The 14,813-nt window shown below is 40.7% G+C and overlaps 1 non-coding gene across 1 annotated transcript; it reads right to left on the reverse strand.

The window, feature by feature from the left end:
- Positions 1–12,371: 12,371 nt before the first annotated feature.
- Positions 12,372–12,478, reverse strand: LOC127099587 (small nucleolar RNA R71). Its single transcript, XR_007794073.1, has one exon. It is a non-coding gene; the product is annotated as a small nucleolar RNA R71 (small nucleolar RNA).
- Between the last annotated feature and the right edge of the window lie 2,335 nt (positions 12,479–14,813).

Below are 14,813 nucleotides of genomic sequence, written 5' to 3' on the forward strand. Positions count from 1 at the left end.
ACAAACTGCTAGAGAACAGAGAGATCAACATCCCAAAGGCTCAACCTTGGCTGGGGAAAGGGATCTGCTGAGGATAAAACATCCAAACCGTAGGGAATTTTAGGTCAACACATAAAAATGGGAGACAACCCAACTGGGGAACAAATCAAAAAGCTGCTCAGAAACCAGGAGAAAACTCTAACTGGGAGCAAAGATACGACGATCGGTGGGGACACCAAGGCGATCTACTGGAGAGAGATCAAACATCTTCTGATGATGATCTACCTGCTGAGGAAAAAAAAATTCTGCTGGGAAGGTTGAAACTCTGTTGGGGATAGAGAAAGAAACTCAACTGGGATGTACAAACATCTTGGCGACTTCACTGGAGAAAAGAATACGCCACAAAGTATATGAGTCATCCAGCTCAGCTGGGGAAACAGAAAGAAACTCCATTGGGGGATCAAACACTCCACAGGGGAACTGAATCCGTTAGCTGGGGATAATAGCACTTTGCTGAGGAAATGAATCAACACTGATGACTAGGGATACCCGAAGAGTTACTGCTTAGGGAACCTCAGATGCTTCACACTTAAGGACTTGCTTTTCACTGAAATGTTGTTGATATTACTCTTACTTGCTTTGGAAAAGTTCTTGCTTTTACGAAAACTTGATTTTGATTTAAAAATTTAATTTCAAAATGATCATAATAAAATTTTAAAACTATTGGCTGAAGTAAATAAGAATTGAAATAATTGGATAAAAGTTCAACTTTATTTAATAGAATGGTAGTTTGTAAATGACAAGACTCCATAGATTTTACAAAGTTGAAAATGGTAATTTACATGGAAAAGGGTTACATTGAATACAAATGATCCTTAATCCTTCTTCCAAATCTTGATATCCACTGTGCTCTTGACCGCTGCTGAAGATGAATCAACGTCAACCCTTGTGCTCAAACAAATCACTGAAGATCAGCAGACTGCAGTTACTTGCCATAATCCCTAATTTTTGCATAAGTTTCCCCAAGGTGGGGTACTCAACTTATCGGGAAATTCCTTATTGTTTTATGTCTCTAATTTTTGCCTAGATCACCCTTTCGGGTTTTCAATCCACCGAGACGCTCATTTTTGCCTAAGCCGCCCTTTCGGGTTTTCAACTTAGCGAGCTATTCTTTTATTTTTAGGAGAAGTATTTCTTGACTGCATCTGCATTCACAGGACGAGTGAACTCTTCACCATCCATAGTTGTAAGAATCAATGCACCACCTGAAAAGGCTCTCTTAACAACATATGGGCCTTCATAATTGGGAGTCCATTTTCCTTTGGAATCTAGCTTTAACAACAAAATCTTCTTGAGCACAAGGTCACCTTCTCTAAACACTCGAGGTTTGACCTTCTTATCAAAAGCTTTCTTCATTCTCTGCTTATATAACTGACCATGGCACATGGCAGTCAATCTCTTCTCTTCTATTAAATTCAACTGGTCAAACCTGGTTTGACACCATTCAGCTTCAGTCAACTTGGCTTCCATGAGCACACGTAATGAAGGAATCTCAACCTATACGGGGAGCACTGCTTCTATACCATAAACGAGAGAGAAAGGGGTTGCCCCTGTTGAAGTGTGGATAGATGTACGATACCCATGCAAAGCAATGTTGGTGTAAGCCCTAGAGGCCAATACATGTTGGTACTTGTATCGAATAATAAAAGGCATTCTCTTTATTATGGTTGATTAATAAAGTCCCTGGAATAGATAGTCCGTTTAATGTATTAAGTGTGACTTAATCATGAGGACACATTAAACATAAGGACACTATTCCTAAAGTATCCGTAGTCGAGCTTTAGTGTGAAGTGGGATAACATTAAAGCATTAAGACTATTATGTTTGTAGACTGATGATCATATCTCATGGATCATGGATAAAGAGTTATCAAGTCTTAAACATAGGTATGAATATTAGGAGTAATATTTATACCGGATTGACCCGCTATGAGAATACTATATAGAAAGTTATGCAAGGTGTCATAAGTTATTCTCATGGTGATAATAGTGTATTCCACTCTTCGACCTGAAACCACTATGGATCCTAGATGTAGAGTCGAGTGCTTTATTGCTGATCCAACGTTGTCCGTAACTGGATAACCATAAAGACAGTTAATGGGTACTCCACAAAGCATGCTGAGGGACATGAGTGTCCTAGATGGAATTTGCCCATCCTGCGTAACAGGATAAATGTCTATGGGCCCAATATTGAACTGAACAAGGATGACACGGTCTATGCCTTGTGTTCAATATAGACATAAGGGCAAAAGGGTAATTATACACATAAGTATTATCACAGAAGGAATTGTCAGATCACATGACATTTTCGTGTCTTGGGTAGCAGTGATGTGTTGCTAGATACCGCTCACTGCTTATTAAGTTAAATGAGTGATTTAATATAATTGCCAACGTCACGAAAACCTACAGGGTCACACACAAAGGACGGATTGATGAGAGATAGAGTAACTAAGGAATACCGTAAGGTACGGTGCCCTTAAGTGAGTTATAGAGCATCGTAAGGTACGATGTACTTGAGTAGAATACGAAATATGGTAAGGTACCATGAGCTTAAGTGATTTTGGGCATATTATAAGATATGGGCCAAAATACACTTAAGTGGGCTTTTAGCTTGAAGCCCACACAAGTGGTTCTATAAATAGAACCCTTGTGCAGAAGCAAAAATTTGCGGTTGCATTATTTTCGTTTTCTATCACTCTCTCTCTCTCACTCAAAGCCTTCATTCGTACCAGCTAGCACTGAGATTGAAGGAACCCGTTCGTGTGGACTGAGTAGAGACGTTGTCATCGTTCAACGTTCGTGATCGCTTCGTGGATTGGCATCAAAGGTTTTGATCGTCACAAGAGATCTGCACCAAAGGTTTCAACCGTCACAAGAGGTAAATACTCTATCACTGATCATGACCATTCGTAAGGATCTCTAAAGGAGAAAATTTTAATTTCCGCTGCGCTTTGGGTCGCAATTGTCCTTCAAGCAAATGGGAGCATCTCATGCCAATCCTCATATGTGACAACCATCTTCTGGATAATCTTCTTAATGTTCTTGTTCGCAGCTTCAACAACCCCATTCATCTTGGGCCCATAGGGAGAAGAATTATGATGTGCAATTTTTAAGTCTTTACAAAGAGCTTCCACCATATTGTTATTCAAGTTCGATCCATTATCAGTAATGATCTTACTTGGCACACCATAACGGCATATAATTTGATTCTTAATAAACCTTACAATAACTTGCTTGGTTATATTTGCATACGATGTCGCTTTAACCCATTTTTTGAAGTAGTGAATTGCCACCAAAATGAAACGATGTTCATTCAAAGCTTTGGGCTCAATCATCCCAATCATATCAATTCCCCACATGGAGAAAGGCTTGGGGAAGAGATAACATTCAATAGTGTCGGAGGAACATGAATCTTATCAGCATAAATTTGACACTTATGGCATTTCTTCACAAACTTGCAACAGTCAGATTCCATTGTCAGCCAATAGTAACCTGCTCGCAACATCTTCTTCGCCATTGCATGTCCATTGGAATGAGTACCAAAGAAACCTTCATGCACTTCAGTCATCAACAAGTCTGCTTCGTGTCTATCCACACATCTGAGCAAAACCATGTTGAAGCTTCTCTTGTACAATACATCACCATTCAAGTAGAAGTTACCGACTAATCTTCTCAAAATCTTCTTATCTTTCAAAGATGCCCCAGACGGGTAAATCTGACTTTGGAGGAAACATTTAATGTCGTAATACCACGGCTTCTCGTCATTGATCTCTTCAACAGCAAATACATGAGCTGGCCTATCAAGACGCATCACAGATAAATTGGGAACTTCATTCCAATATTTCACTATAATCATTGATGCCAACGTTGCAAGAGCATCTGCCATCCGGTTCTCATCTCGAGGGATATGATGAAATTTAACTTTTGTAAAGAAAGTTGAAATCCTCCTCACGTAATCTCTATACGGTATCAAACCGGGTTGATTTGTCTCCCATTCTCCTTTGATCTGATTTATAACTAAATTCGAATCACCGAAAACATCCAAATACTTGATTCTGAGATTCATGGCCTCTTCAAGCCCCGTAATGCAAGCTTCATACCCTGCCATGTTGTTTGTACATTTGAAAGTTAATCTAGTTGTAAATGGTAGATGCGTGCCTTGAGGAGTAATAATCACTGCCCTAATTCCATTTCCATATTGATTAACAGCTCCATCAAATACCATGCCCCAACGGGAACCAGGTTCTGGCCCTTCTTCTAGCAATGGTTCATCACAATCCTTCATTTTCAAGTACAAAATCTCTTCATCTGGAAAATCATACTGCACTGACTAATAATCTTCAATTGGTTGGTGAGCCAAATGGTCAGCCAAGATACTACCTTTGATCGCTTTCTGAGATCGGTATTCGATATCATACTCTGATAACAACATCTGCCAACGGGCAATCCTCCCAGTTAAAGCAGGCTTCTCAAATATATACTTGATTGGATCCATTTTGGATATCAACCAAGTGGTATGATTCAACATATACTGACGCAGACGCTTAGCAGCCCAAGCCAATACGCAACAAGTCTTCTCAAGCATTGAATGCCGAGTCTCACAGTCGGTGAATTTCTTACTGAGGTAGTAAATTGCAAATTCTTTCTTTCCACTCTCATCTTGCTGACCAAGAACACATCCCATACTCTCATCGAGCATAGTCAAATACATGATCAACGGTCTTCCTTCAACAGGTGGAGACAAGATCGGAGGTTCAAGCAAATATTCCTTGATACTATCAAATGCTATCTGGCAGTCTTCAGTCCAATCACAAGACTGATCTTTCCGAAGAAGCTTGAATATAGACGCACACGTGGCAGTCATGTGGGAAATGAATCTAGAAATATAATTCAAGCGGCCGAGAAAACCTCAGAAATATAATTCATGTGGGAAATGAATCTAGAAATATAATTCAAGCTTCTCAGTTTTGGGCGCATGCATCTCTTGTATTACTTTGACCTTGGCAGGATCAACTTCAATACCCTCCTCGCTGACAATAAAGCCCAACAACTTACCAGAACGAACACCAAAAGTACACTTATTGGGATTCAAGCGGAGTTTATACTTCCTCAAATGTTGGAATAACTTCAACAAATGCTCAACATATTCCTCTTCATCAATCGATTTAGCAATCATGTCGTCGACATAAACTTCAATCTCTTTATGCATCATATCATGAAAAAAAGTAGTCATTGCTCTCTAGTAGGTTGCACCAGCATTATTTAGACTGAAAGGCATCATTCTATAACAGAATGTTCCCCAGGGTGTAATGAATGTGGTCTTCTCCATATCCTCGGGTGCTATCTTAATCTGGTTATATCCGGAAAATCCATCCATAAATGAAAAGACTTTGAATTTAGCAGTATTGTCTACCAACATATCAATGTGTGGTAGAGGGAAATCATCTTTCGGACTGCTTTATTCAAATCTCTATAATCTACACACATGCGGACTTTTCCATCTTTCTTTGTCACAGGCACAATATTGGCCACCCATTACGGATACTCAGCAGTCACAAGGAAACCGACATCAATTTGCTTCTGAACTTCCTCTTTGATCTTCACAGCCATATTAGGATGCGTTCTTCTCAACTTCTGCTTGACTGGCGGGCATTCTGGCTTCAACGGAAATCTATGCTCCACAATATCAGAATCCAACCCAGGCATGTCTTGATAGGACCAAGCAAGCACATCTGAATATTCTCGAAGAAGATCAACCAACCCCTTCTTAGCATCTGGACACAAACGAGGCCCAATCTTGACTTCCTTCACATCATCTTCGGAACCCAAGTTGACAAGCTCAATCTTCTCTTCAAACGGCTGAACAATTTTATCATCTTGCTCAAGAAGACGAGACAATTCCTCACTTACTTCTACATCACTTTCCTCCTCTGCTTCAAACACAGGGAATTCAAAATTTGGAGAAGGAGAAGGATCATTGTATTCAATGGGGTTAGTAACCAACCTGCATAATGATTTGATATTTTGATTTTAGAGAAGTGAATTTGTGACTAAATATTATGCAGATGGACAATTATATCGTTTATTTATGTTTTTTAAGATTACCATTTTCAGAAATAAGCAAAAAGTAAAAACAAGACATCAATGATATGGATGAATAGAATTAATTTTATTAATGATCAATTTAAAATGCCCAAACAATGTTCACTTCTCCCTTAGGCATAGGAGAAGGATTTTTAAAATATAAAAGCAATTACCTAGATTGATGCAAAATAACAGGAATATCAACAGCAGTCCAATTGTAGCATGTCTTTCCATGCGTTACAAAGTTGGTGCAGTCTTCCTCTTCATTGTCCTCTAGCACAGCAGCTAAGTGTTGTTCACTCCCATGAATGAATCCTCCGCTACGGAAGTTGAGTTGCATCTCTTATGATCTAACGGTTGACGATCCCTTCTAGAACCCCAAACCCGTTCTTCCCTTGTTGTCGGCGACCTCTATCACGCGCCCCTACTGATCAACAGGACCTTCTTCAATAATCTTTTGTGCATCTTTCAGATAGGACATAGGTGCCACAACTCTCTTCTCAGCAGCAATAGATAAGGCTTGGAATGGAGTTCCAACCTCATCCTCAGCTTCAACATACGAGAAAGATGACAGATGGATGACTAACAGTGCTTTCTCACCTCCCACGGTCACCAACTTGCCATTCTTGACAAATTTGATCTTCTGGTGCGGAGTGGAAGTAACAACTCCTGCTTCGTGAATCCATGGCCTTCCCAATAAACAGCTGTAGGCCGGGTGAATATCCATTATTTGGAAAGTAATATGAAAATCACTCGGACCTATCTTAACTGGAAGGTCCACTTCTCCAATGACAGTCTTGCGAGAGCCATCAAAGGCTTTCACAATTACTCCACTGTACCTCATGGGAGCTCCTTGATAAGATAACTTTGACAATGTTGACTTTGGAAGCACATTGAGTGACGACCCAGTGTCAACTAGCACGTTTGACAAAGCATCTTCTTTGCAATTCATCGAGATATGCAAAGTCAGGTTGTGATTTCTTCCCTCCTCAGGGAGTTCTTCATCGCAAAAGCTAAAATTATTGCATGAAGTGATGTTAGCTACAATATGATCAAATTGAGCAACAGTAACATCCTGCTCCACATATGCATGTTCAAGAACTCTCTGGAGTGCTTCTCTATGTGCTTCAGAGTTTAAAATCAGAGACAACACATAAATCTTTGAGGGAGTCTGGAGCAACTGCTCAACCACGTTGAATTCACTCCTCTTGATCAGTCGGAGTACCTCATCATCATCACTATTGGCTTTCAAATTGTTGGATTCACCAAACTTATCTTTTGAATAACCAATAGGGTCTACACTAGAAACCTATGCCTTCTTACCAACAATCAATTCTTCTTTACTCTTCGGGAACACCGGTCCAAAAGCTCGACCACTGCGGGTCACCTTCGTAACATCTGCAATGCTTACCACTGAACTGGTCGTCGACAACGGAACCTCTTGATCTTTCTCTATCATCTTAGCATTGTATTGATACGGTATAGCTTTATCAGATGCATACAGGACTGGGCCCGCCAACCGTATTACCAACGGCGAAACTCATCTATTGCTGACATTTTGGTTACTGCTGCTATCATACTGAATCACCAACCGCTCTGGCTTCTTGAAAATGGGTAGAATGACATTAACATCGTCGTCTTCATGACGGGATTGAACAATCTGGATCATGCCTTCATCCATCAGACACTGGATGTCCCCTTTCACAACAACACACCCTCTTGGGTTCACACTACAAATATCACAACCTTCATGATCATGTTCACATTCACTCACCAAACAGATATCTTTGTGCATCTACACCAAAGACCTTCGGATAAACCGGACATCGAAAACTTTAAATTCACCTAGACAGCCGTCCACCATATTCACTGAAGAATTCCCATGAGCGGGAAAATGATTAGCTTTCACATTGGGCGCGTGGTCTTCAAAAGACACCATGCCATTCTTCATAAGCTTTTGCACCTCATAATTCAGCGGATAACAATTCTCAATATCGTGCCCAGGTGCACCCTGGTGAAAAGCACAGTGAAGCTCAGGTTTATTCCACCACGGCAGTGGTTCTGGGATTTGCAGTGGATTCCTCGGTTGAATCAAATTCTTGAGGACTAAAGATGGGTAGAGTTCTGCATATGACATAGGAATTGGGTCGAAAGAGACCTTTTTCCTCTCAAAGTTTTGTTGCTGGTGATGATTGTTGTTGGAATTATTGTTGTTTTAGGTGTTTGTTCTTTGTTGCGGTTGTTGTTGTTGACGTTGATTTTGGTATTGATGTTGTTGTTGTTGAATTGGTGTTGTTTGCTGATTTGAGAATACTGGAATGACGGAAGATACTTGATGATGATGATGTTGACGGGGTGGTGGATTTCTCCTTGCTTGAGGCCTCCTCTGCCTCCCACTTGAAATAGCATTGGTCTCATTATCCTTTCTCTTGCTAAAATTACTCCCAAACTTCTTGCTAGTCGACGCCTCCTCTTTTGACAATCGTCCTTCACGGACCCCTTCTTCAAGTCTCATCCCCATATTTACCATTTCGTTAAAATCACTGGGGGCACTGGCGATCATACGTTCATAATAAAATGAACTCAGGGTTTTCAGAAAGATTTTCGTCATCTCTTTCTCCTCCAAAGGAGGAGTGATCTGGGCAGCCAACTCCCTCCAACGCTGGGCGTACTCCTTGAATGTCTCCTTATCTTTCTGAGACATGGACCTCAGTTGGTCCCTATCTGGCTCCATATCCACGTTGTACTTGTACTGTTTCACGAAAGCCTCGCCTAGGTCATTGAAAGTGCGGATGCTTGCACTATCTAACCCCATATGCCATCGGAGCGCAGCACCTGTCAGGCTATCCTGAAAATAGTGAATCAGTAATTGATCATTATCTGTCTGGGTTGACATCTTGCGGGAATACATCACAAGATGACTGAGTGGACAGGAGTTCCCTTGATACTTCTCAAAGTCCGGCACTTTGAATTTCACAGGGATTTTCACATTGGGCACTAAGCACAGTTCAGCAGCACTCTTCCCAAACAAATCTTTGCCTCTCAGTGTTTTCAGTTCCTTGCGCAACTCAAGGAATTGGTCCTTCATCTCATCCATCTTTTCATAGACGTCCGGGCCCTCAAATGGCTCAGAATGATAGATGGTGTCTTCTACACGCGGCAAAGTGTGCACAACGGGAGGTGGCACAAACATGACCGGCCTAGATGCCGGCATGGAAGAAAAAGTGGGAGCAAAACCCTCTGGCACAAAATTAGGTGGCATTCCCCAAGGGAATCCAGCAGGAAGATTCGGAGCGAAGTGGGCGGTGGCAGCAGGCACAGTAGAGGTAACCACTTCAGAAATGACAGTCCTCGCGGGAGGAGTTGCAGGAGTTGGAGAAGCTTGACTTTGGGCAGCAAAAACTGACTCCATCATGGCAGCCAGTCGGGAAATTTCCTCTTTCAAGTCTCGGTTCTCTTGCTCAAGGTGTTCCATGATCTTTGGACGATTAGCTCTGGTGTTGTATCGGTGAGTCAGCTTGGCTAAAGCACAGAAGAACACCAATCAGACACCTGGCAAAAACCTGCTTATGCAAATGATGCATGAAATGCAATGCTTGATTATTTTTATTTTCCAAGGAACTTACTATATTATTTGCAAATTTATATAAAATTGAGATGGCAAATTGCAATAATTTGATATGAGCAAAAATCTCTTTTTCATTTATATAAATTGGAAGGATTACACTGAGTACAATTTCAGAAACCAAATGAAAAAAATACAAGAGAAAAGGAGACTAGTCATCCTAAGGATCCCTAACAACAATGTTAGAAGATCTGGCTGAAGGCGCGTACTTCCTTCGAATGCGACGAATCTCGATCTCAAAAGAAGCCTTCATCTAAGTCTTCTCGAGGACAAGCTGGTCCACAATCTTCTTCAAAGCAACGGAAGGCTGAGGCATGCTAGAAGATGAAAACTCTGGCTCTCTCTATCTCTTCGTCACTCGATCTTCAAGTAGCTCAATCAGTGCATGATCACACCGAATTACACTGTGTTTTTGACTCAGATTTCACATGTTTATTTGGTCTTTATTATCATTTTATTTGTATTATGCTCTCTTTTCTCTTATTTTCATATATTTAGCACTTTCTGACACTTTTGGAAGAAACGAAGCAAAAAGACCTAAAATTAGGGTTTTTCGGCGAAATTACACACATGGTGGCCGCTATAGGGGAAGCCATGAGTCACCAGCCCTCAACTAGGTGGTAACCGCCACGTTCCCATGATCCACCCCATTTGCACACATGGCGGGCGCCATGAAGGGATGGCGGGCGCCACCTTTGGAAATCACGTTCCCACTAAAGCCCACTAAGGGGAAGTTGGAGGGCACCATGGTCTTTACAAACTGCTGAGAATCTCTATAATTAGCTCATTTCATTTCTTTTTCTATCATCCAACTTAGTTTTATAACACTAAGCATATAGTTATCATTTGTAATACTGATAATCCATCACATCGGGGGGTTATCGCACCTTTGTGAGATTGAGTTGGGTCACTTCGAGTTGCTGTCGTCTTTAGCTTCAGGAGTCAGAGGTTTATTTTTGTATCAGAATCGAAGCTTCCATTTGGAGCAGGTTCTTATTTATCGCTTTATTTATTTATTTTCCGCATTGCTTTTACTTTATTTATTTCCCGCATCGCTTTTACTTTATTTATTTCCCGCATCGCTTTTACTTTATTTATTTCCCGCATCGCTTTTACTTTATTTATTTTCCGCACTCGCTTTTACTATATTTATTTCCCGCACTCGCTTTACTTTATTTATTTTCCACACTCGCTTTTACTTTATTTATTTCCCGCACTCGCTTCACTTTATTTATTTTCCGCACTCGCTTTACTTTATTTATTTTACGCACTTTACTCGCTCTCTACGCCTCACATTCTAAAACAAACTTTTCATCATGATTAACGCCGTTATGTTCGTTTGTGTTACCATGTCTGGCTAAATCTTTTAAAGGTTAGAATGTAAGGATCGCGGTTAAAGTAATGTTTCACATATTGAAATCTATAGAAATACTTTAAAGGATGTTTTGATTTTTAACTTGAGTTTTCTAAAACAAACTTGGTTAGTTTTAATTATTCGAGGAGTGCGAAAGCACCCTAGCGTATTAACTAGGAATCTTTATCACTTTAAGGAAAAACTATTTTTGAAACTGTTTTCGGACGCGTTGATAGGTTTAAAATCAGTAAACTCCTTGGGTAAGCTTTCCAAATCAAAATCACTTTTCAACTAAGTTTACGAGTCTCATTTCTTAAAAATAGGTTTACTACTTTAGCGTCTGCACACCTTTTATAAGTGACAATAAAAGGCCTTAATTTAAGGGTAAACTTGGTTCTGAATACGCGAAAGCGGCAGTTCCTGTTAAATGGATTCTTTTCAAGAGTAGAAAATATTGCCTCATAAGTAGTTCTATTTAGACAATCGAAACATCACTTAACTGACGTGAATTACATTCAACCTGTCTTTACCTGCATTTATTATTTACCATTATTTTGCAAACCAAATATCTCTTTTATACCGCCTTAGATAAACACCGTAACGATAGTATTTGATAGATTGACGATTGGTCTCTGTGGGATCGATATTCTTTTATATTACTTTGACGTTATTCGTGCACTTGCGAATCACAGCGATCAAGTTTTTGGCGCCGTTGTCGGGGACCAACTTCGTCAAATTTCGTACCTTGTTGTTACACCGTATAGACTAAGGCATTTTTAGCCGGTAAATGTGAAGAACCCGTAGTACCGAAAATTTAGTAGATCCTTTAGCGGAACCCGAACGTTATACTCGTACACACCTCTTACTCATCTGAATTAAGAAAGTTATGGCCGAGAATCGCGATAGGCGACCTCTTAAGGAATTTGCCCAACCCTCTGATGAGGAACCTAGTTAGAGTATAGTAAACCCCCTTATACTTGCTAACAATTTCGAACTAAAACTGTCTTTGTTGCAATTAGTGCAACAGAACCAATACACGGGTCTCGCTACCGAGAACCTGAATCAACATTTAAAAGTTTTTATCCAACTAGCCGACACCTTTAAATCTAACGGCTCTTCACCCGATGCGATCCGTTTAAGATTATTTCCTTTCTCCCTCAGGGATAGAGTACGTTCATGGATAGATTCACTTCCAGCCAATTCAATAACTACCTGGGAAGACCTTAGGAGAATATTCCTTGCTAGATATTTCCCCCCTAGTAAGACTGCTGTTCTTCGAAACCAAATAACTAGATTTGCTCAAAACCAAGGAGAATCGCTTTTCGAAGCTTGGGAGAGATATAAAGAGTTATTAAGAGTCTGCCCACACCATGGCCTAGAGCAATGGCTGATCGTTCACACCTTTTACAATGGACTCCATTATAATACCAAGATGAGCATCGACACTGCCACAAGTGGCGCGCTGATGAACAAACCTTATCCAGAAGCTTGTGACCTAATTGAGGATATGGCCCAAAACCATTATCAATGGGGAACTGAACGAGCATCAATAGAGAAAAAGGAGACCCAAGGTGGAATACATGAGGTAAGCTCTCTAGACATGATGCAGGCGAAAATGGACGCTTTAGCCCTTAGGATCGAACATATGTCTACAAACACTAACACCGTAGCAGTAGTCCACATAAAGTGCGAACTCTGTGGATCTAAAGGACACGAATCGGCGGAGTGTAACCTTTTGAACAAATTAAATACCAACCAAGTGAATTACGCCCAAGGTAACCCGTTTTCAAACACTTACAACCCTGGATGGAAGAATCATCCAAATTTCTCTTATAGAAACCCAAACCCTATCCAAAATAATGCACCTCAGAGACCGCAAGGTTATCAAGCCCAAAAACCAAATCAACCTATGCAAGTTGTGCCCCAAAAGTCTTACCTTGAGAAGATCATGGAAAGCTTTATATCGGGCCAGACTCAACAAAATAAAGAATTCCTAAACCAAAATATTCACGTAAACGAACTTATAACGCAATTAGGAACCAAGGTTGATCAGATAATCACTCACAACAAGATGCTTGAAACCCAGATCTCACAGGTAGCACAAAACCAAGCCCCACAAACTACCCCTGGAGGACAATTTCCTGGACAACCTCAACCAAACCCTCGAGGGCAAGCTAACGCTATCTCGTTATGAAGTGGGACCGCTTACCAAGGGCCTCAGAACCCAGCAATGAGCGAGCCCAAAACTTCTAACAACCAAGAAGAGGAACCAGAGGAATCTGAGAAACAAACCAACCAAGAAGGTGAAGCCAAGGATAAAAACTACAAACCACTACCTCCGTACAAACCACCAATCCCATATCCGCAAAGACTTAAACAAACCAAAGTCAACAACCAATATCAAAAATTTATAAAAGTGATAGAAAAGCTTCATGTAGAGATTCCTTTCACCGAAGCTATCACCCAAATCCCGTCTTACGCCAAATTTCTCAAAGACGTCTTAACTAACAAGCGTAGGCTCGACGATCCAAAACCCTTGGAATGCAACTTTATTTCTGAGGATAAACTTGCTAAGAAGGAGAAAGACCCTGGCAGTATTTCTATACCTTGCATTTTAGGAAACCATGTGATCGACAAAGCTTTCCTAGACTTAGGCGCTAGTGTAAGTTTAATGCCCTTAGCTGTATGTAAGAGGTTAAACCTAGGGGAATTGCAACCAACTAAAGATGTCCCTTCAATTAGCCGATAGGTCTGTTAAGTATCCCGTAGGCATTTTAGAAGACATCCCAGTTAGGATCGGTCAACTTTATATTCCAACAGACTTTGTGGTCATGGATATAAAAGAAGACAAAGATATCCCTATCCTTCTAGGTAGACCATTCTTATCAACAACCGGGGCTATAATAGATGTCAAAAGAGGGAAATTAACCTTCGAAGTAGGGGACGAAAAGATCGAGTTCATTCTTTCGAAATTCCTGATGGCACTAATTCTAGGAGACGCATGTTATGCGATCGATATCATAGATAAGTGCATAAGAGAATTTGATCAGGGAGAACCCAAGATCGAACCATTTTCAAACCCGAATGAAAAAGATGACGAGTTAGAGGAAACAGAACCTCACAATAACGAATGTCTGGATCTTACTCCAGACCCTTTACCTAATTCTCAAAAACTAGCCCAAGAACTTAAGGAACTACCCAAGAACCTAAGATATGAGTTCCTGGATGAAGAAATGAACCGACCAGTAATAGTTAGTGCCACCTTAAACCAAGCCGAGACGAATCGACTCTTGAACGTTTTAAGAAAATACCCCTCTGCCTTAGGGTACAACATCTCCAATTTAAAAGGTATTAGCCCATCCGTGTGTATGCACCGGATCTCACTAGAGGAGAAATCAAAACCTTCCAGAGAACATCAGAGAAGAATAAACCCTTTGATGAGCGAGGTAGTAAAGAAGGAAGTCCTTAAACTACTGGAAGCTGGTATAATCTATCAGATCTCTTATAGTTAGTGGGTAAGTCTTGTACATGTGGTACCCAAGAAGGGAGGCGTCACAGTTGTGCAGAACGAAAAAGGAGAGCATGTCGCTAAACGCATAGAAGGCGGATGGCGTATGTTCATAGATTATAGAAAGCTCAATAAGGCAACTAGGAAAGACCATTTCCCCCTTCCATTCATAGATCAAATGCTTGAGCGTCTTGCCAGACACTC

This window comes from Lathyrus oleraceus, chromosome 6, assembly GCF_024323335.1.
Source record: "Lathyrus oleraceus cultivar Zhongwan6 chromosome 6, CAAS_Psat_ZW6_1.0, whole genome shotgun sequence".
Taxonomy (NCBI): Eukaryota; Viridiplantae; Streptophyta; class Magnoliopsida; order Fabales; family Fabaceae; genus Lathyrus; species Lathyrus oleraceus.